The 23,860-nt window shown below is 42.3% G+C and overlaps 1 protein-coding gene and 4 non-coding genes across 5 annotated transcripts in view; 4 read left to right on the forward strand and 1 right to left on the reverse strand.

Annotated features, from left to right (window-relative positions):
- Nucleotides 1-13,152, reverse strand: part of plxnb2b (plexin b2b) — a 113,201-nt gene extending 100,049 nt beyond the window's left edge. The window contains exon 1 of the mRNA XM_026364932.1: nucleotides 12,580-13,152. The gene's annotated coding sequence lies outside the window, so the exon portion shown is untranslated. The remainder of the gene's footprint in view (nucleotides 1-12,579) is intronic.
- Nucleotides 13,153-20,652: 7,500 nt separating this feature from the next.
- Nucleotides 20,653-20,793, forward strand: LOC113166548. The gene has a single exon (XR_003299214.1). It is a non-coding gene; the product is annotated as a U4 spliceosomal RNA (small nuclear RNA).
- Nucleotides 20,794-21,437: 644 nt separating this feature from the next.
- On the forward strand, nucleotides 21,438-21,578 carry LOC113166529. The gene has a single exon (XR_003299196.1). It is a non-coding gene; the product is annotated as a U4 spliceosomal RNA (small nuclear RNA).
- A 706-nt stretch (nucleotides 21,579-22,284) lies between these two features.
- On the forward strand, nucleotides 22,285-22,425 carry LOC113166507. Its single transcript, XR_003299176.1, has one exon. It is a non-coding gene; the product is annotated as a U4 spliceosomal RNA (small nuclear RNA).
- Nucleotides 22,426-23,061: 636 nt separating this feature from the next.
- Nucleotides 23,062-23,202, forward strand: LOC113166540. Its single transcript, XR_003299206.1, has one exon. It is a non-coding gene; the product is annotated as a U4 spliceosomal RNA (small nuclear RNA).
- The last annotated feature ends 658 nt before the right edge of the window (nucleotides 23,203-23,860 follow it).

Below are 23,860 nucleotides of genomic sequence, written 5' to 3' on the forward strand. Positions count from 1 at the left end.
AAATATTGTTCACTGCCTGCTACAGAAGGCTGAGAGTGATGGCAGTTTGGCTGTAGGCTGATGGCACAGCTCCAGACAACACACACTCCATCACCTCACACAAACAGACAGAAAGGTGTGGTTGCAAAGCAGATCTGCTGTTTCACAGCGACCGCAGTGAGGGCCACAACCATGTCATTACCCCAGCCAGCGATGAAGAGGAACTCCAGAGCATGGTATTCAGGAGACTCGCGGGAGAGTCAAGAGAGTGTTTGTGTTCTGGTGTTTGACAATGAGAGAAAGATAAACAGGGAAAAGTGAATGTGTATAAAAGTGTGACTGAACTAAATAGAGTTCTGTACTGAAGTTTTAGGCTCTGAAAGTAAAGTGAAAAACAAAGTAGTAGTAGCGTTCAGTCGACAGAAAAACCCCACTTTGTCATTAAAGCTGTTTTCCTAAGTACACGTCTTGCAGGTAGATGGTTCCAAGAATCCCGAAGAACCTGCCAAAGCTGGCTTTAGGCTGTCTGTCTGTCTTCTGTCATTTCATGTAACTCCACAACAGGATCAGGGCTCTGCAGGGGCCATAACATCTGACTCCTTGTTCTTCTTGTCCTCAAACATACCTGCAGTTCTTAATGACTCAATACAGTATGTTTGTGGTTGTAATTTCAACATGTAAAAAGTAGTGCATAAAGCCTTTGCCTATTACTGTATCTGTACTTTGAGGTCACTGTGTGCCAACAAGTCTTAGGTCTAGTTTAAACGAGCACCACTGAGATGTTTGTCATACCAGAGCGAGGATTGTGTCTGGACTTGGAGACCGAGACAAAATGTTGGCCGGCCTATAGGGCTGCCTGAATGACACGCTTTCCTCTCTCTTCAACAGAACATACTCATAGAATGACTTGCAATCTCTTGCTTCAAGGAAAAGGGGAAGTTCAGGGCCTCATTAATATGAAAAAGAACTCGCAAATGAGCACAGAGCACAGGAGTGGAAGTTATTTATGGACAAGAAGTGTGATTTATAAGCAAAAAGTAACTAATTATCACCAGCAAGAGACAATAGAAACTAACAATCAGTCATAATTGTTTCTCTGTGTGACATGACTGCAGATAAAGGAAAACTATAATTCATATTCTGAACTGACTTTTGTTAATTAAAGCACTGATTATTCTGCTAAACTGACTTAGACAACAGGAGGCGCAGCACTGCCCTTTAGAAAAGGCACTTACACAGCGTTAAACTGAATTCCTTTGAGGCCTCCGCTTTTGGCAGCAGACTGTCACCCAAGAGATCATGACATCCAATGAAATGTAAACAAACAAAAAAAAAGGAGTGTGGTTTGCATACAACACAATCCCCAAACCAAGCACTTTTATTTGTTTTCTCAAATAAATGTCAAGCTATATTAACTGACAGAGTTTGGGGGGGAGAGAAACTGGAAAGGGGAAACAGGGAGTTGAAGCCATACAGCAGTGTGTGGACTATCATCCTTCTCTGCTCTCGAGGCAAACTGATGCGAAAACTAACAGGTTTTATAAAAATCCTAACTCTGATCAATAGTAGAGCAACGAAAAAAGCCTAAAAAATTATCTAAATCTGTAGGTTTACACAAAAAGATCCTGTAATTACTACAGTGTCTCTGTGGACCTGAAGGTTTGTGGATTAGAAAGGTTGGACAATGAACAAAAGGGGACCTTGGCTTACCGAGAGCTAGATCTGGGCATACAAGGGAGGCAACTGAGGACAGCACGCTTAATGGAAGTGACAGTCAACAGATACATGCTAGTTCCATCCATTCGTAATCACTCCTGCCACCTCCTCCTCTGGCAGCCCCAGAAAATAAAAACTGAAAAAACAAAAACAACAAAAATACACACACACCCCTTCACCCATCTACTGATTACACACAATACACCCCAACATACCGAGAGCGAGGAAAGGGACATGAGGGGTGGAGTGGGGGGAGTGGATAGACAGGGAGTGCTGCCAGGGCCTACTTTTAGATAGCGTGGTTATCAGTGAGAAAAGGAGAATGAAAACAAAGAGGAAGTTTACTGGCGTTGTTTTATCTGGAAGGACATTAAACGGAGAGGCACACAGGGGACAAGACGGCAAGAGAAGAAAGAAAGACCATTCAGAAAAAAAGGAGAAAGTGTCCAAAGGCAGGCAACCTTCAGAAGCGTCCTGTCTTTCTAATTCACAGTCACACACACACAGATACAGACACACTATGCCCTTGGCTGAAAGTCATTCCTGGTTCATGGTCGCTGGCTTTGATAGGAGTCCGGGCCCTGGAACGAGTTACTAACGACCCAGAAAGCTGCTTGCCGGGCTATTGGTGCAGCTTGATATGCAGCGAGAGAGGCTGTCACTGGGATGGAAACTGAATGTGGCCTTTGATAAAACACTCAAAGAGGTTTAAAAACAGAACTGGAAGTAGGGAGCCCATTAGGGCCATGATAGAAAGTAGGGGAGATAGAGAGGACTAGACGACAAGGACTGAGGGTAATCCGTGGCCCCGTGTGCTGTCCTTGACCTTGTCAGATGAGGTTGAGGCCTGCGGTGAGAAAGAGCGTCGGACACAGCACCCCCCAGGTGTGGGCTGGAGAGAGATGAGAGGCATGCCGATGAGGATACCCCGCCCCACCGCCACCGCCGCCAAACACAGCACACAGGCAGCCTTCCGGGGCCCACTAATGAGAGGACTCAGCCGCTGACCTCTCCACAGGCTCTATACCTTTTAATGAGATCCATGTCGTTGATTCGTCTAGCCGCCAGGAGTGAGAGACAGATCATGCATAAGCTCAGACACACACGCATCAGCACGCGTCAACTTTGCCAACTACAGACAGACACTTTCACATTCACACACTGCTGTGAAGACACGAGAGGTGTACGACATTTGAAATAATGACCGCTCTGCAATGCACAATGGCCAAAGACTCTTCCCTGTACACACATACACAGGGGAAGTGGATACACAAACGTGGAGTAGAACAAGCACAGGCTGAGACCTAACAAAAGCCAACTAATCAGCACCAGAAACCCACACACAACTAAGCTCAGCCCAGCTCAAGGACAGAACACCCAACTTGTTAAGGGAGGTGCAGGTGAGATTGGAGCCAAACATGCTTGCTCACAGATACAGCTGAATTATTGATTAGCCAACAGATTGTGTTATGAGGAATTCATGGATTCATGTCTGGGCGGTCCAGCTCCCTGAGGCTGAAAGACAGACTGTTTGTGGACTCACTGTACATGTATACATTTATGTACTGTATTTGTATTTGTGTGTGTGTGTGTTGGAGAAGCAGGCTGCCCTGGTCGAAATCCGAATTATTTTCTGTGGGCGGAGTGGGTAGTGTGAGCTCGCACTCAGACAAGGCAGAGCAAACAGTGAATCGATCAAGCTGGCTGGGGTGATGCATACAGAAGGAAGGCCTCACCCTCGCTGCGCTGAGAGGGCTTTAACTGCTCACACACTGAGTGGCTTTTTCATTGGCACTCAGGCAACAGCACAATCCTCAGCTCTTAATACCGCCAATGGAAAGAGAGGAAATGGGATTTTTATTTGTCTGAGCTCAACGGGTGGTCTCCTGCTGCTGCTAATAATGCGCTGAAGTACCAGGCCTTGCTTAGCTTGGGTTATGTTACAAACATCAACAACAGCCAACATGAGGCACATGCCATTACACAAAGGTAGGACTGTATTCTTCCAGGAGGCTGTGGCACCTGAAAGGACACTTTGACCCAAAAAGCCATCAGCACTTCCTCAGTGGTAATCCGCCGCATGAGGAACTGGACAGCGTGACAAAACTTATTTTTGCACTCTTTTAGCTCAGTTCCTAAAATGATATCCGACTATGGTCAGGACATGCTGCTCTGTGCCAGAGATTTAGGACACATCACCATCACTCGCTCCTGAAATGCTAACCTACTGATAAGATAAAGCACCGTCACAGCTTTGAGGTCACATGCTGTGGAACCACAATCCTAACAGATGTTACATACACCCTAAGTCCAGGACTAAACAATGTGGTAAGACCTAACAAACATCCTGTAGATCACAACGCTGCAGAGATGGATGAAAAAACCAATCAACTTTAATCTGGTCTAATCCGATTTCCCATATAGGAAAAAAAAATGGCACTTTATTGCTTGAAATTACACTACATTTAATAATCTCGCTGGTTTTTGGTGATTAGGATTCGTTTTGTTTATATCTTATGTGCAGAACAGATGTGTGGTTTTTGCATGCAGCTCAGGGGGGATAATGTTTTGTTTTCAAGTCGGAAGGTGGAGAGACACATAAGGACCCAGCGGGACTAAAATGTGAGTTCATTTTTTCCATTACCCAAAGAGGAGACCAACTCCATATGACTAATTAAACAACAGGCACAGAGGAATGCGTGATGACATCTCGACAGCAGACAAAAACAGGGACTGAAAGTGAAACAGAACAGAACATAGTTAAAAATAAAAACAGTGGCTAAGGGAAGAGGAGGATGAGAGAAATGTCAGTGGAATTTTACTGTAGATCTCAACAGATAGGACAACGGAGAGAGGAGGACTTAATGGAGGACTGGAGTGGTGAATAAAGGGCTACTCTGGCCTGATCACGCCACCATTCAGCACCAGTCCACCAGTAAACAAGTGACACCATGCTGACATGGCCTTATACACCCCACTTTGCTTCAATCTGTTACTGGAAAGCTGCACACTTCTCCTCCATATCCAATTGACAAAGGCTGAGAGTGGAAAAGGAAAATGTCTCCTGGTGAGACTCGTGTGATTTGGGGATCCAATTTGGCAGCGTGTTTTCTGTAAACATTGTAACTGCAGCTTGTTTTCAGAGAGAGCACTAGTGAGCAGCATTAGGTTGTTCTGTGTGCAGTAAGGAAAGAGACGTGGTTTTATTAATAAGGTTCTCTAACACTGATCTACTCTGCCTAATGACAGTAATTAAAGAGGTCTGCTGCATAGAGGATCGGTGACGTGGGACAGACGTAGCTACAAACGAAGGAGGCAACCACAGGGTTGAGTTTAAAAACTTACAGCCTGAGCAAATAGGAGGCTGAGTGGTAAGTGAGCATGTGTTATGAGGGCTTGTAAATATTTAGGCATTCTTACAGTGGCATGTAGCTGTGACTCTGGAGTCATTTTTCCTAGGCCTGTCATTTGCTTTAGTTAGAGGCTATAAACCTGATGCGGCGCAACTGTAAACCTAGATCTGTGAAAATGTTGTGTCACAGGGTAAAAATAAAGCGTGCAAGAGGCACAAGTTATCTGCATGACTATCACATGGCTGACCAAGTTTGCACAGATTACACAAGAAAACTGAGAGGCTAGAAAGATGCAGATACCATGTCTATGTATGCGATGTGCTTACACCAGCATAAAACATCTAACAGCTTCCATTTTTCCAGAAAGTGTTGAGAGGGGGAATCCAAAACCGGGCAGCTCTGAGGCTGTCCAGATGAGTCACTGAGGAATAATGCATGTCATCACGCCTGCGTGAATAGAAGAATGAGGCTGGGGGGCAAGCACAGACACCCAAGACATAGAGCTATGATGACACCTCCACAGATCTGCATTTCAGAAGACAGCTCTGAGCCCCAGGCAGGTTTGAAGCACCAGGATTAATATCCACGTAGACTACAGAAACAGTGAGTAAGAAAAGACAAAGCCAGCTACAAAAAAAAAAAAGACATTTTTTAAAAGTTATAGAGCAAAAGAGAGCGAATAAAGAGAAACTGAATTCTGCTGACAACGGGAACAAGATTGCTAAGTGATGGAAAAATTACCAAAAACAAGAAGTACTTTTACATTGCTGCTGGCTCTTGTAAATCAACACCACGCTACAGAGGCATACACTGGTACAGGTCTGCCTCTAATCCACCAGTGTCCCACCTCAACAAGGTCAGAGCCAAGGTAAAAGGCCTGACTCATACCAGTAGCCTTCCAAAAAATTAAAAAAACAGTATGCGCAAAACATGACAAAGCTCACCCTCCAGACTATTTTTACAATTTTACCACATATTTGCCTTTTTGTGTGTTTTTATTGCACATTTTATTAGTTTTCTTTTCCCTGTCGAGTCTTTCTGCTGCTGCACTAACTGGTGGTTAATTTCTTCACAGAGATCAATAAAAAAATAAATAAAAAACAATCTTTCACCTTAGATAATCCCACCTCAACTACTATTTTAGTGACGGTGGTCACTGCAAAATGTCAGTCTCTAAGGTTATGACAGTACTTTTGGCATTACTACAGCTGGGATTACTGCCACAGTAAAATGGCCTGTCAGTTTACGGATGAGAAGCAACACAGCCAGTGGCATTTAACTAGATCCTCAGTAACTTTAACAACTGCTGTATGAACAGATTTTAATAGGTCCCTCTTGGATCACAGGCTACTGAAAGGCCACGATACCCACCTCATTTAACAGAGACAAGGACACGATACTGACAAAGAAATTCAATTTTCATAATGCCATTTCATTGTGAATTGTAATAAAGTCAGACATCCTATGTACTGTGTTGTTTCAGCTTGATAGAAAAAGTGAATTTAGATCTGGGTACTGTGGACATGGGAGCTCTCTGCGTCACCGTTTCTTTTCATCCATTCAAAAATAATTTTAAAGGCATAATGATCAACAGCATTTGAGGATTTATGGAGACCTGCAAGCTTCACACTGACAAGCACAGGTGTGAAGAACATCTCATCGTCCCACTGCAAACGATTGCCTGACTTCAAATTTTGATTCAGACAGACAACCAAGAGACAAACACCCAACCTCTAGCAGTGCTGCCACCCCCATGTCCACTTCCAGCTGTCAGTAGATTTCAGCAGATGCCAGCTATAATAAGGACAGCACATGTTCCTCAAGATCTAATGCTGCTATTGCTATTTTAGACCACATTCTGCCCACAGATATTATGGTACTGTTTTGAAATGACATTAAAATGAATCTCTGAAGACAATTCAATGGTCAACACATGTTCCAGCGATCAAGCTAAAATGAGGTTCAAATGCAAAACACCTGTTAAGATTTAACACTTATAATTATAAAGCTGGGACTCTAACACGCACACACAGCTGGCAGGTTACCTAGAAACATTTGTCGATATGTATGGATATACAAACAAACAGCTGTTTGTAGAAAAGTGGAAGTTCTGAAATATCTGACTAATTCAACTATAACAAAAGGACAATATTTACTGTCTGTGCACCCTTAGAGTCCAGCCTTTTATTTCTTATTAATAATGTGCATGTCCACCTTTATTTTTAATGACACTTTTGATCCTCCTCAGCATGAATGATAGCAATCTCGCACTAATCTCCAGAGATGTCTTATAAATGTCATCTCCTCTACTCCTTTTACACTCATACGGCCCCATATCAACACACTCCCACCTCTGTATTTCTTGGTCTGTGCAGTCCCTGTGGTAAAAACATGCTGGATCTGAACCGATCCAAACTAAATTATTTTGGTTTCATCTGACCAAATAACATGCTGCCAATATTCATCAGGCTTATTTTCGTGTTCTTTGGCAAAGTTTAGTCTTGTAGTTTGGAGTTATTTTTTGTAAGGCATGATTTTTTTGTGGACACTCTCCAGAGAGGTCAGTTCATGCTGTGTCCTTCACACAGTCTGATCAGTCACTCAAACACCAATTTCCACAGATAATACTAAACACGCCTGCTTTTCAATGCAGCGATGTGTAAATAGTGAATTGTGTACAGTGTAATTTTTCGAGGACGGCGGCTGCACCTTCTGTTGTTGGTTGTCTGGCTTTAATCACTGAAAACTGTGTGATGGTCACAGATACTGGAAATCAAGTGCTATTTATTTTGTAAACTGACTTTTATAGTGGTCCATGGTGTAGTAATTTTTGTTGCATCAACATACTGGTACTGGGGTGTGCATTTCCCAGTGTACTCTGACCTCTTTGTTTTAATTATGCAGATCAAATACTCAACACATCTACTACAATTTATACACTTTGGATGATTTAACATTTTTAAGATGTTGCACACGGGTGCTTTAAATGTACCATCCAGTTATACCTAGGTTGTTCAGACTGTGCAAGTGTGATACGTCCTAGCAGATCTGATAATATTTGATATAATTTATATTTTCTATAAAGTTACGGTTGCACCAGCCATCCATTTATGTCTTCCCCAGTTTGCCACCTCTCCCAGGTTGGTGTGACCTTCATGTCCAGCTGCTGCCAGTGCAGTGACCCTTCATGCATCTGTCACCCACCAGTCCTGGCTGAGATTCACATTAATATTTCATAATTAATCGCCCAGTGTGCATGCAAAGAAAAAAAAAGAAAGGAAGGCCAACACTCAACAGCAACTATCACATTAACATAAGGCAGCTGGACGTCATATTAGCTGTAAAACAGAGGTGATAATTAAAAATGATCTTGGTGGGAGTAAATTGGTCAGTTTGAGGATTAACTGGAAAATGACTCACATGGATAAAAATGAATTGCACCCTCTGGTGCCTTAGTTAGGATTAAACGGCACTCAACACAGAGCAACTCTCAGTCAAGAACAAAAAGTGGAGAGAAAATGCATTATAGGTGGAATAAGTGGCTCTACACAGTTTCCATTACTCCTTAGCTACTGTAAGCCTAAGTCCATTTCAAACTCAAATATCACTGAGAAAGATATATCAGCAAGCTGCTAAATCCTGCACAGGCACCCTCAATTTGCACAGAAATGAAGCGTCGACTCATCTTCAATATGTTAAAGTCGGAGAGATCAGTGAGTCGTCTCTTCATCATAAAGTAAGCGAGCTGGACTAAACATTGCCCGTTACATTACACTGATTGAAGCAGGCACGACCGACTTCCCTCTGAAGTGTTTAAATAGATAGCATTTTGATAGCAATACATGCTAGACTCAATTACCAAAGCAAAAAATAAATTAGCTTCTTGTTCTTTTTTCTCCTGCCAGCACAAGCCTTGAAAAGAAAGCATCTCACTAAGATTTCCCAGGATAGGAACCAAGGTGACCTGCTCCCTCTCATCATTGCTGATTGGTTTTCAGATACCTGGTCTTTGGTGTCAGGCTAAAACGCCTGGCTGAGCTGAATGAAAACTATTGCTAGTGGCCTGAGAAGGTATAGGCTGGCTGACGTGCCTTCAGTGAGCAGGTAGCATCAAAAGCCTCTACAATCCTATGTGTCTATGTCAGTCTGTCAGTTCAGCTGCCACGGGAAAGTGGTTGTGGGGAAGCAGACTGAGGCAGATGTCTGTATTGTGTATCCGTCACCGACGTTCAGTCCTCAGCTATGCAACCTCAAGGCTGCTGACAGCCAACATTGTCGTTGTTTCCCAAAATGCCTTTTGAACAGCAATGGAGATCATATTGTCCTCTGGATTGACTTTTTCAAATAGCTGCCTACCTTTCAAAACCTCACATCACATCACATCTCCCTGTCTGCTTTTTTTAATATAGGGATGTCTCAGTTCTCGTGCAGAACATCCTGCCCACAACCTCTCAACCGAGCAATTAAAGCAGCTCCCTACCCATGTGAATCATTTAGATCTTTCGGGAGTGTGAGGATGTTTACAATATTCATCATGTTCCTCTTACTCATACTTCAAGCAACGAGAGGATAGGGAAAATCATAGTGGTTAGAGGTAGAGGCAAGGAAGAGCAGTAGGGGGTACAGAGCACAAAGTAACCCAAGGTGTGTTGAGCGCATTGTGTGGTCGGATGTGGATATCGGATAAAAGACACTGGGGGCTAAGGAAGTATCACGCTTGTGTCAGAGGTAAAAAGTACACCTTGCTGAGCTGAACCTGAGCATGTTGGGGTTAAACCCGGGATTCCAGTGAACTAACTGCCCGGGGTGGTGGGTTGGTTGCAGGGATGAGGTAATATGAAGCTGCTATTTTCTGCCAGAAAGCCCAAAACATCGAAATAAGCATGAGAACTGGCATGATCACACCCTTTAGATCCATCATAAAACAACCTTTTTTGGGCTCTGAATTAAGCACATAAGAAAATGAGAAAAGTGTTGGGTGTAAGAGACGGTCCCGGCTTGGTCGGAAAACAAAGAAAACTGTTGAGGTGGTGGTTTAAGATGAGGCCATGAAGTCAGAGGGCAAAGGTAGCAGTTGTAAAACCCAGCAGAGATAAAATTCAGAAATCCATCACAGCATGATGTCCCTTCATCAAAAGGATAATCCTCAGACATGAAAAGACAAGCCTCTCTCCAATCTAAAGGAAATCTCTATTCCCCTGATTCTTCAGCCATCTAATGCCAAGCTGACACGCCCTTCACGCATCTGCCCACGCTCCCCTGAAGCCTACACTATGTGTACTTTAGATAAGCAAGAGGAACACAGTGATGCATATGGATTTTTCTCATGTGCAGTGAGCCTATTATACGACCCGTAAGTTTACAAAGTCCATTCTGAGGAGTAAGAAGTGTTGGTAAAACGGTATCCATGAATCAGCTTTGAATAAATGGGTCAATAAATAGGAGCAATGTGATCGTGATTAAGATTACATTCTGTTTTTAGTAGAGACAGAAATAAAAAAGAAGATTAACTTGTCATTTTAAATGAGCTACTTGCGATGAACTGATGGCATACATACGACTCGTATCAGTTTAGTGCTGGTTTTTGTGTTTGTGGGCTGCAGACAGGAGGCATGGGATTGCTTCTTGCTTATGAGGATTATGGTTTTATTTTCAAAATGAAAATGGCAGAAGTCAGTAATCCAAATGCAAAGGGAAACAAAAGGAGACTGGGGATAAGTTCAAATTCATTTAACCTCAAAAACATTGCAACACTGCCCAAACTGTGGCGCATGCTTCCAGGAGACGACGCAGTTTAAACCATCTGAGAAAACCATGTAGCTCTAAAAACGACTGGATGAACTTTAGCTTACCCAAAACAAGAAGGCGCTTGAGAACCGAGCGCACACCGGCCAATAATTCACTGCCTCTGTTTCTCAGTTGGTCAGAGGCTATTTTACTGGATCCAAAAATACTGACAGTGGATCTCACCACTAAAGTTTTATTTCCAAAGCCAGCGGCCTACTACTAAGAGAAAAAAGAAGGGAAATGCCTGCTCTGTTTGTTATTTCTCTGTTGTATTACAGGGTGTGAGCTTGCATTTGGCTTTTCAAGATTGTTTTGCAATTTTCCCAAACACTAACATGACCTGAATGAGAAATACCTCTTTGCCTTTTCCCTGAAAAGAACATCTATGATGAAGAAGTGTGGCGCGCTTGTCTTTTCACCCTTGCGAAGAGCAGGAGAAAACATTTATCACCACTCTCCTCGGCGTAGATAAGGTGTCTCTATTTATTCAGAGTGGAAGAGATAAACCCTGAATGAAGCTTTGTGGGGCAGCGAGAGAGAGCTGGTGGAAAGAGGGAACGGACAAGAAGCAGCTTGGTTTTCAATTCCCTCTGTGTGTCCATGTGAGCAGATGGCATCTATCGGAAAAGCATCCCCGCTTAGTGAGGAGACTGGAGACTGAACCCCTGCTCTCACCCCCTTCCGACCACCTCTACTACCGCCAGCCGTCGCCTTTCCTGCCTCCACGTGCCCCCCCCCCCCGCCTGAACTAATCCATTCCCACTATGAGACGATTGTATAATGCTATTAAATGAGAATTATCCCCAGGAGACGGAGCATCCTATGTACAGTAGGTCTGTGCACAAGGGAGCGGAAGATGGCAGGGACTGTGAATGAAAGGAAAATTTAGAGAGACAACAAGGCAGTACAGTGATCCGTTGAGGGCCGCACCAGGGACTGAGAGATACAGATTGACAGAACTGCATGGGAGATTCAACAGGGACATGAATAGTGCTTCTGTCTCCTTGTTCTCCAAAAAAAAAAAAAAAAAAAAGACAAGATGGAGAGCGAAAAAAGGGGAAGAGAGAAATAAAAACAGGAGGCAGAGCTCACTACTACTTCTGTCGTCTCAGCTGTTGATGTACAGCCCACTGTCCAGAGGTGAGGAACACAGTTCACAGGCTCATTCCTCACTGAAATTGCCTGTTTACGGGGACAGACGGCTCCTTGTGAGGTGACTGAACAGATGCTGTGGCTGCAATGTTCCTGAGATGAAATGCTTTAAGGAAGAGCATGTCTGCACAGGCTTTTCTTGTTGTTGTTCTTCAAACACACACAGCTGTTGAGTTGAACAGCACAACAAGTTTGCAGCCACACGGGCAACACCACAACTGACACATCTCATAATCACTGCACAATATAACTAACGTGGACAATTAAACTGCTCTGTGAAAGACACGTTTCGTTATTTACATGATGCTTTGGCTGCTCTCTTGTTGTCAGCATGTGTTGGCGGACTTCAGAGCTGCACGATAAACAGATAAATGACAGCGACATGAAAAGTGGAGTCCGACTCTTGGAGAGGAAGTAGCGGCGACTCTCTTTACGCTTCACGCTCCAACACCGCGTCGACAGGGCGGATAACAAGCCGTCCAAACTTAGCGCTCACATTTACCCGGGGCTGAAATTTAAACTGCAGCTAAACGCTGGAGGAAATAGTCCCAACCCCACTTTGAAGGGCTACAGCTGTTTCCCCGGAACTCACCTTGGAGGAAAAGGAGCGAAGAGGAGAGTTGCACAAACGCGAACAGTCCAGAAATCGACGAGCGACCCCCTGATGGATTTATTTAAAAAAAACAAATAAGTCCGAAAGCAAAGTTCACATTTTCCTCTCCTCACGCGTCCTGGGAGAGGTTGGAGAAAGGCACTATTCCGTAGAAACACAGCTCGCTGCTTGGTTGAGGGATTTGTCAATTCCTGCTGAAAGGCGACGCGGACAACTCCTCAACAAAAGACTCCGGGACTTTCTCCACGCCCAGGTGCCGAGTCACATGGTGTGTTTCAGGTGTGCGTGTCTCCGGGGGCCGTGGATCAGTTGGCAGCAACACACCTGTGGGATCCGCTCACGCGTTCGCATCGACTGTCATCGCGTCAGGAGGCTGAACTGAGGGAGAGGAGGACGGGAAAGGAGAGGAGAGGAAGGGAGGAGGGAGAGAGAAGCGCGCACTGAAGGAAAAGCCGACGTGACCGGGCGCGGAGAGGTGGTACTCCCCTCCCACTGCACTCGCTCGTCGCCGCCGTGCGCGGAGAGACCACAAGCTGCAAGAAGTGGAAGAGGGAGCGAGTTGTGTCGTCCGCTCGTCCGTCGCTCCGAGATATGTCGTCGGGCAGTGGGAGCAGTGGGAGCAGCCCCCCCCCCCCCCGCTGTGGTTACTGAAGTGTGGTTGGGATCCAACAGGGGGCTTCAGGGGCGGTTCCAGGTCAATCCAAGAAAGATAAGAAAGACAAGGCAAAGTCACATTAGTTTTAGTTTCACAAATCTTTGCGCGTCATCTACAGTGTGAACACGACATAGATGTTCCTCCTCCTTCACGTGGAGAGTCCTCAGCTACAGAGAGAAACTGAGTTATTTAAAGACTAGAAACAGCAGCTGATTCTGGACATTTACACCAAAATCATTACAGGGTTTTCCGCATGTAGGACAGGATCAGACCTGTTGTTAGTAATATGGTTCAGGATGTCCCTTCTAGTCATAGCAGTGTGGCACTGAGTCAGTATTACAAATACAAAACCAAAAAAAAAAAAAAACATAGGAGCTAACTGGAATTAAATTGTTGAACTTTAATTATTCAAACTGTTTCAACTCAGACGTGTCAAAATGCTCTCTGTAAAAAAAGACGCGTGTTCAGGATGTTAGAAATGAGGGTCATGAAGCTAAATAATTCCACTAAAACCACCCCGGTGAAGTGTCTGACACCAAAAAAATCCTTTATTTTGTTGTGTGTTTTGGTAAAGATACTACATTAACATTAAAACTATCCGAACTTGTCCACATGATGAAGTGTATTCATGCGTAATTGTAGAAAATCAACTCCTCCGCAGATCTAGCTTCACACAAACAATCCCGAGGACACGACCTGATGTCCAAGCAGCTACAGCTCTTTCATAGGCGGAGCTTGTGACAATAACAGAAAGAAAAAAAAAGTGGCTGTTGCAAACATCCCCCGCCATGTGCCTGTCCAGAAACAAGCTCATGTTTACTCTGGATAATCAACAGACAACACTGTGGACAGCTTTTACCATACACTGCTTTCGGAAGCATTTCCATTAGTGTTCCCCAGTGGAACCTGTTGACAGGGAGGTCTGACACTTAGAAAGACACATTCCTGCAGAAGTTTTCAAATATCACTTCCTGACCTTTTGTCACTGTGGTAGGGGGGCAGCAGAAGCTATCTGTAAGTTGAATACAACCTAACTGCGATACAGTTGAGTTTGTCCCTTTAAAGCTGATTATTATGTAAACTGACATCATCACCACGGTCATTGTCTCGTTTTTATGTGTTGTTGTTTGTGCTATTACAGTGACATGAAGTATTACGTACATTATATGATACCAGCCTTTTCCTGCACCTTTAAAATTCAGGTTTCATTTTAAATCGTGCAGTTTATCTAAAACCCCACCAAGGGACAATAACTGTAAATCCGCGTTATATCACTTTAAACTCACTAAAAAATTGACTGACTATAATGATGCTGATTGCACTTTCCCTGACAAATAAATGACTACATAAACATAAATAAACCATTGATATTTCATGCATATGAACACAGATTCGTGTGGAAAGGAAATTTGGGGACATTACTTGGTATAAAAATATTTTCAAAAGAAACAACTTCTCATTTATTTTATATTTCCCTTAGACTTATTGGACTTTATCCTTAGAAGATATGTATTAGCAGTCATTATACCACAAATTATTGGTGTGCCTGCTGCACCTTGGCTGCAGCATTGTTAATCACACGAAGTATCATTCTGCGGCTCTTAAATCTAGCAAAGATTTAGCAGTCTTTCATCGCCCTTTGAATATTTAGCAACCTTTAAATCAGCCATATAATGTGGGTTTCATTTTATTATGAACAAAGTCATATTCTTGAGACATTTGTGCATCAAGGGGCTAAGAACTGCTTTGATTGCAGATATGGGCCATATGTGTGTAAGCGCTACTCAACCTCAACTGGCCCTACCATCGCCCAAGAGGTTATATGAATAGCCTAGTTTTGCCTAATATCAAATAACACTGCAATTTGGCACACATGAGTTTTATGGCTCCATGTCATGCCTTGTTGTGTGGCTGGGTGTCAGTTTTGTGAGTGATTTATGGGCATGCAAATGAGGCTGTCTGTTTGGGGAGATGTGCTGCCTTTGCCCAGTGGGCCCTGGAGCGAAGACTGAGACTGCGTGGGTGTGAGTCAGTCCCTAACTGCTGACACAAGCACAGAGCTGGCAGAGATTCACAGAGCAAGATGGGGAGATGGCCTTCACAGGTCCTCACATTGACTGATGAGATCAAGAAGAAAGTAGGCCAAGCCAGACAAGTGTCAGGCAAACAGACACCCTGAGATGGAGTGAGAGAGACAAACACTCTCCAATCACAAATAGAGCTTGGAGAGTGGAAAGTAGTGGGGTAGAGCTGGGCTGTTTTGGGTCTGAGTTCAATATGTCCAAACCTGTTTGTCTAAAGAGTAATGAGGCTGCTGAGTCTTGGAACATGCTAGCCCAGGGGATGTTGGGAGCTGGGAAAGGCCAAGTCAAAGCTCTCTAAATTCACTAAAGTGGAATAGAAGTTCACTTTGTTCTACTAGATAGCCTGACTGTGATGACATTTTGATCAATGCGCCTATACCTTCCTGCAGCTCGCCTTTATGTTGCTCGAATAGTGATGATCTGTTATCATGCTGGTGTCAAACAGTACCATTTGTCATGCAGTGTCCCTCAGTTGGACCAGGCTCTAAAATGTTTAACTATTAACATATTATACAGCATAATTTATGACACAGCAATTCACTTGTCCATAATGATGTAGCGGTCCTGTCACATTCAAGGTTCATAGTTCAGTGTCTGTTTGCCACGTGGTTAGACCGCCCTCTGTGGGTGGCAGCTTGTATTGTTTCCTCAACTAACAAACCAGGGTCCCACTGTTTGGCAGTACAGAAACATTTGGAATATAAATGATTCATAAGAAGCTATAGATGCATGGGTACATGTTTTACCCCAGGCAGTTACAAAACCTAACCAAATGTTTATGTAACATTCAACTAATCTCTTTTTCATAGTAATGAATACTGTACCATACATCTACTATAATCTACTAGAAGCTGCACAAAAGGCACTTTTTTTTAAACTACGTAAAGAGTTAGCATTTTCCGAGATGTAAGTTTGAAGCCATTTTAAGGATATTGATATTGATTTTTCAATGCACCCATTAGCAAGTTCATTAGGACACTGAAGCATATCTGAGCATCATCAGTAAGTCGTCACTGACGCTATTACTGCAAAAGATCATGTATAGATAGTTATTACATGAACAAGTTACAGTTTAGGAGCTATTTTAGTCATTTGTCTACAGCTGACATTTGCAGGTGTGATGCATTAATTCCTCACCAATAAACATAAGACTTTCACAGATGAAGTCATGTTAATCATATGCCATTTGGTAAATGGCACTGGTCTTGGCTCTCATACAAAAACGCATTACAGTACCATCACTGCATTCATTTTTAATAACGCACTGGGAATTCTAATGCTGTGTTAGTTAATGTTCAGTAAAGAATGAGGAAAAATGTCACAGTCTTCTACACATTCTCACAAATGTACCATTGGTTGCAACTATATCGCCTGTACCCTATGAGCCTTGTTATTTCTTGTATCACCAGGTGAAGGTTGACACATTTACTGTAGTGACAGATCTAAAGATGCAGATAACAGATGGAGCAGTTACCAGACACAGGAAACTGTTGTGGTGGTGAATGATAAAGGTGTGAAGAAAGACACACAGCAAGACAGAGGAAGGTTATTTAAAGCTTAAGGAACACTGTGATTTGATTGGCTTCCTGACCTAGCTAAATGTGCTTCCAGCTGTCAATATGACTTATAGGTAATTATAGAAGGAGGGAGGGACGTGTACGAGACAGAGCTGTGGCTACTGTATGCAGAGCTCACATCGTCCGCAAAGGCATGTGCATCAGGTTTGGCATAAAACGGACAGACAGGCTTATGGTGCCACTCTGACTGATTCTGGGAATAACCGCAAGCTGGGAATAGCAGGGTGGCAGCAGTGTGTGGGCTGGCGTGAACAGTCTGCAAGCATGTGTGTGTGTGTGTGTGCATGTGTGTGTCAGAGAGAGACAGCATGTTTTAATCAAGATGGATGTTTTACTTAGATTGATTAAGAAAAATGCAGCTTGTATATTTTAGAGATACAAAACTTACATCATATAAATGTATCGGAATATGTGTGTTCTACATACTTATAGCTGTGTGGCATTTAGAAGATGTAAAACTCTGTCTTTGACCTTGAAGTTTAGGAAGAAGCTAAAAGGCATCATGACCGACATTCGTCTTCTCTTATCAGATGTCTCCTTACACTGGCTGAGCTGTCACTTTACCCAAGAAAAATGTCATTGTTTTCCTCTCTCTGCTCATAACACAATCTAATCACAGTTTACCCAGCTCATCCTGTATTGTCCAGGTGGCCCCACTCTGAGAGGGAACAGACGGACTCTCAGCATCAATAAATGTCCTTAACCAGGCTGATGTGATGTAGCGCAGATTACACAATGGCCTGTGTAAACCCAGATACACTTATGTGTAGACAAACGACTCCACACACCCACTTACATGCACACACATTTCCACAAAGTGTGCTTCATATCCATTCCTTATTGAGTCACTGATCAGTAATTCAAAGAGCTTTGTAAGTGTGTGTGTGTGGTGATAGGGAGAAAGCTGCTCTGTGTGGTCTAAGCTGGATCAGCCTCGTTGGCACAAACACAGTGTCTGGACTTAACTGACAAGCTTATGTTTCCTCAAAACAAAACAGTCTTACTTAACCGAGTATAGGCTTCTCGAAATGGTGGTAAATAGATCGTGGCCCAATTGACATTGACATTTTTCTCTCTTTTTTGAGCCCTGTGATTGATAGTTAAAGGGATAAATAGTTCTGCCCACTGAGCCCCTTTTGGATGGCATGGCATTATGTGGGCTGCCCAGCAGCCTGTGCTGAGTAGTAGAAACAGCTAAGCCATCTGTTACACTCTATTTTCATCTCTGTGCCTACCAATGGGGAGAGCCACAGCCCAAAGGGACTTCAGCTGCTCTCTCAGCATCCTATTTGTTCAACAGGTCCAGTCTAAGCCTTGTAGTGAGGGACCACCAAGCTACATTTCATTAATGGCATGGTGCAGGTGATTACAAAAACCCACACGTCGTTTGCCTGGACAGAGCAGGTGATAAAGGGGAGAGGACTAATACAAAAAAAGTAATCATGTGCCTTAGAGAATTAGAAGAGATTATTACTGTCACAGTTGTTAAAAGCCCATAACCCAATGTGTCCTTAAATGCTCTTTGAGCCAGGTTAAACGGATGAGCCTGTAAATTGAACTCTGTTTTCTTGTAATGCGTTTCTTGGGTCGGGAAAAGAAAAATGTGAGCTTTCCAGGTGAGGATGAAACAGAGGCTGGCAGGATTCATTTGAGATTACTTGGCGCAAACATGGTGTAATCCCCTTATCTGCGTACTTACCTGTCCCTGACAGTGATCCAAGCCTACTTCTATGAGCCTCATTGGCCTGACATTCTGGCAGGAGCAAATCCCTGTCTAATGTGTCAGCCCAGGCAGCTTTAACACCTGGCATGCCAATGCTTATCTGCTGAGCACCCAAAAGCACCTGTATTATCCCGCTGAAGCTTCACAACAAGTGAAAGGCCTTCTAATATCTACACAGTTTGTGTCATGCCACAAATGCACAGTGTGCAAAGTGCATATCATTATAAAAGGTTTATGACCTCATCAAAATACACGTACAGTATCAGACACCCCACATTTTGGCATCCTCTGACCTGGTGGCTGACTCCTGCAGTATTTTACAGCTGATGGATGTGGTTTATTATTTTTAAATGAATGAATGGTCTGGCCACTCTTACATTAGTGAGTTATATACTTGTTCAATAATCTTAGGACCTCCAACACAACTAATGATCACATATGATCAAGGATCAGGGTGAAATTCTGCATGTCTGTGCACAAAGGGGGGAAATATGACTCATGCAGCTAAATAACTGGAAACAAGTCACTGCTAACAACAGTGCAGCTCATACCTATTTAAAACTTTCTCAAGAACTGTAAATAGTCTCATGCTTACATAGATGACAGTCCATAATCATTTCTAAGTTGCTATTTATTTACTTTACTATTCATGGTTAGATCGATCTCTTCCCCTTCAAACATCACCCTAGAAATGAATAAATAAATGTCTGACAATGTTTCACTTTAAATTAGGTCAAAGCTAAAACCATTCACGCCTTAAAACTACATTTACATTTAATACATTTATCACTTTTATTTGTGTTTCACAACAGGCCGGGCAGCATCACTACTGAGCATCGGTGTACAGGTACTGACTGGGTAAAAGTTGGTTTGTGATCCTGGACGCAACAAATGTTGATTTTGATGTGTTGAGGACATATTTAACACTTGAACAGACTTTCTCAAGAAGCAGGTGAGAAAAGTCCAGTTTAGTAAGGTCTCATGTTGAGCTTGACACAGTAAAGCATCAATATATTTTAGACTACAGTTATAAATGTTGGGTGTTAGGTCACTTTGGCTGCGTCTGTTTCTCTATTAATTTTATTTGGTTGGTGATTAATGGCACTTCATACATACATAACATTAACTTTAATCACTTAGCAGATATATAACGTAAGCCACGCTTTTTTAACAAAGTAAAGTGCTTAACAAATGTTTAAATACTGTAAATACTTTACAAACACACCATGTGGCGAGTGTATAATGTTATGTTTATCTGAATAACTTGGGATTTTTTAATGAAATTGCTCATTTGGATTCTTTTCAAATCATTCTTGATGTTTATCCTTGTTTTTACTGACATCTAGTGATGTTTCAGTAGAATAGGAACCGGTCGGAGCTATGTTTAAATAATCTGGCGAATCGTTTAAAATCCCGTTCCTCTATTTGTCAAAACTTATAAGTATAACAGCTAGTTATAGTATAGTAGTAGTAGTAGCTATAACTAGTATTTAATCTGTATTATTGCTAGTTTCTCTGTCTCAGTCTATTTTATTTGAGTGCGTTTAAATCAACCCTCCCGAAGAGGACTTTGCGATTAGAAATGCAGTCATATCGGCCACCGTACACCGCTGTAAATTATTCTGGCATCGTTTTGTATTGAAATTAATACACGTGTTATAAAATAGTTATTTAGATGTTGTAAAACGACCACATCAGTGTCACTAATTATCTGCGTTGCCTGTGTGCAATGGGAAAATACGTTTATGTTTTTAAATGAGCTGGGGGTTGGACTAACGCTGCAATGAGATGCGTCGCTCAATCCCATGATGCATTGCTTCGCGGAGGAAAACGTGAAATTAAATTTAAACTTAAAACAATGAAACTACAGTCAGTCAGCAGCTCTGGAGGCTTCTGGGGATTCACTCTGGCTCGGGGCTAAAGCGTATGACTCTTTTTACGTGGAGGTTAATGCACCGTAACTAAAGTACGTATGCAGCGCAGTCACTCCACTGAGTGGCCCCGTCCCTCTCCAGCTTTGCGCAGTGGCAGTATCGTAGCCTATGAGGTTTATCCGAGGCGCGATTATTGCTAGTTGAAAACTTTACCCAATACCCCGCCTTGACGACTTGCAATACAGTCGGCAATGGCAATTTTTGACGGTCTCTAAGGAGACTGATAAACATGTTAAAAGAAAGGAAAATACTAATTAATAAGGAACATGTGAGAAGTACGCACTACAAAGTCTGCTTCCTATTAGGATGTACTAAAGTGTTAGTGACATTTATTAAAGTTTCATAACATGAACTGCAGAGAATCAGAGAAATAAAGTTAATTCTGATTTAATCCTCTGTTGTTTTTCCACCACCGCCCTCTTACTGAGCCAGTGAGGAGGGGCGTTCACAGACAACTACGGACAAATCATACTCGGCAACGTCTACCTCTTGTGACTGTGTCGTGTAAATAAACCGGATCGTTCGTGAACGTAACATCACTATTATGCACCAGGTATCTCAAATAAACAGTTTGCAGAATTATCAATTTCAGAATAATACGTGATTGGAAATACTGATGAAACAATGACAAAGTATAAATAGGCAGGAAATGCAAATGCTGAAATTGCATTTAAATAAACCCGATAAATTCTTTTGTAAAGCACAGAAATGATCCGTCCTATCTTCCTAATTACAAGTATTTAAGTATTTAACAACTTCAGACTAACTTGTTTACTTTCCAGTCGTATCACATCATGCACAGTAACACCCTGACAGAAGGACGTGCACATCTTGGAGGCTCAAGTAACGAAAGAGCAGTAAATCAGCTTTGCGCAGTGGCAGTATCGTAGCCTATGAGGTTTATCCGAGGCGCGATTATTGCTAGTTGAAAACTTTACCCAATACCCCGCCTTGACGACTTGAAATATAGTCGGCAATGGCAATTTTTGACGGTCTCTAAGGAGACTGATTCATATGTTAAAAGAAAGGAAAATATCTTATAAATAACATTCAAACAAGTCTGCTTGCCGATGGGTTGTGTTTGGTTTGGTATCTAAGTAAACTAATGCACATGTTAACATTAACTGAAATATCATAAAAGATGCATATACTTTTAAATGCAGAGGTGCTTGACTGATATACTTTCGTTCTATATCAAACTGCAGAGAATCAGAGAAATAAAGTTAATTCTGATTTATTCCTCTGTTGTTTTTCCACCACCGCCCTCTTACTGAGCCAGTGAGGAGGGGCGTTCACAGACAACTACGGACAAATCATACTCGGCAACGTCCACCTCTTGTGACTGTGTCGTGTAAATAAACCGGATCGTTCGTGAACGTAACATCACTATTATGCACCAGGTATCTCAAATAAACAGTTTGCAGAATTATCAATTTCAGAATAATACGTGATTGGAAATACTGATGAAACAATGACAAAGTATAAATAGGCAGGAAATGCAAATGCTGAAATTGCATTTAAATAAACCCGATAAATTCTTTTGTAAAACACAGAAATGATCCGTCCTATCTTTCTAATTACAAGTATTTAAGTATTTAACAACTTCAGACTAACTTGTTTACTTTCCAGTCGTATCACATCATGCACAGTAACACCCTGACAGAAGGACGTGCACATCTTGGAGGCTCAAGTAACGAAAGAGCAGTAAATCAGCTTTGCGCAGTGGCAGTATCGTAGCCTATGAGGTTTATCCGAGGCGCGATTATTGCTAGTTGAAAACTTTACCCAATACCCCGCCTTGACGACTTGAAATATAGTCGGCAATGGCAATTTTTGACGGTCTCTAGGGAGACTGATAAACATGTTAAAAGAAATAAAAATAATTCAAAAAGACAAATCAAACATTACATGTTTCCAGATCTGCTTCCAGTTTGGGTACTTATTCACATTTTAACATCTAAACAACATAGAGGAAATAACCCTTTTAATGTAGTTTTCCTATTGCAACGCGTTTTTAGAGTTTGTATTTTTATTTCAGTTTAACGACTAACATTGGTGTTACTAGTCTTGGGGCGCTAGGGACCTTAAACAATGACGGACCAGAGTCTACGTCATTTCCGTTTAACTTTTTTCTTTCTTTGTTCATTTTAGTTAATTTGAAGTTATGTGTGATTCTTTTGTTGGTTTATTCGTACGCAACTTTACTCGTATTGGACATATTGTTACATTGCATGTTACATGTAGAATAATCGTTTTCTATTTTCCCTTTTTCTCAGTAGGTTCTATACTGTTCTATACTGTACTATACTGTAATATCCCCATTTGTGGAAGTTTATTTATTACGTGTATTTAACTGCATTGCTTTCATGACTTATCCATGTTTGTGGATTTATATTACAAACATAGTTGAAACCACAGCCCCAGGTGAAACCGTAACAGACAGTTGTGCGGACGGGAGACACTCCTCTGTCGTTTGAGATGAGATGTCAGCTTTGCGCAGTGGCAGTATCGTAGCCTATGAGGTTTATCCGAGGCGCGATTATTGCTAGTTGAAAACTTTACCCAATACCCCGCCTTGACGACTTGAAATACAGTCGGCAATGGCAATTTTTGACGGTCTCTAAGGAGACTGATAATCATATGTTAAAAGAAAGTTAAACTGAGCTTCACAATCATTCACTGTGGTGTAGGTTTTCTTAGCTTTCCTTCCCCTGTTTTGATTAAAGGAGGTGAAGGTGAACTACATGTTATATATTAAATAATTGCCAAAATCAGTTAATGCAGATTCTAGCCGTGTATCCCGTATATAAAACCATCCCATCAAAAACAAATTGCATGTGTAGACTTGGTTCAGCAGCAAAGAGACTGAAGAACGTGTTTAAAATGAGTAATGGCAGCAAAACGTTTAATTTAGTGTCTCAGATTGCTTGTTTACTTAATCAATTCGTTTTCAACAGAACAATGAATCCCTGATGTTACTTGTTCTCTTTTTATGCGGTTCATTTTGTTTTTAATAGGTAACGTTACAGCTGGTCTCGACCCACATCATCTAGCGGCCCTCCTGTTGAGAAAGCGCACCGAACCAATACGGGACCAAATGTTATGGACTGAGGCTTTGCGGGAGGACCATCCTGAATTAACATTCATTGTGAAATCTTCTCTCTCCCGTCACACAAACGTGCAGCAGACCACGACACCTCATCTACTTCCTGTATTTACTTTTTTAGTTCCCGCGAGGGACACATCTGACCAATAAGCGGAGAGAACGTTCTCGCGTGATTTGACGT

Source organism: Anabas testudineus, chromosome 6 (genome assembly GCF_900324465.2).
Source record: "Anabas testudineus chromosome 6, fAnaTes1.2, whole genome shotgun sequence".
NCBI classification, from domain to species: domain Eukaryota; kingdom Metazoa; phylum Chordata; class Actinopteri; order Anabantiformes; family Anabantidae; genus Anabas; species Anabas testudineus.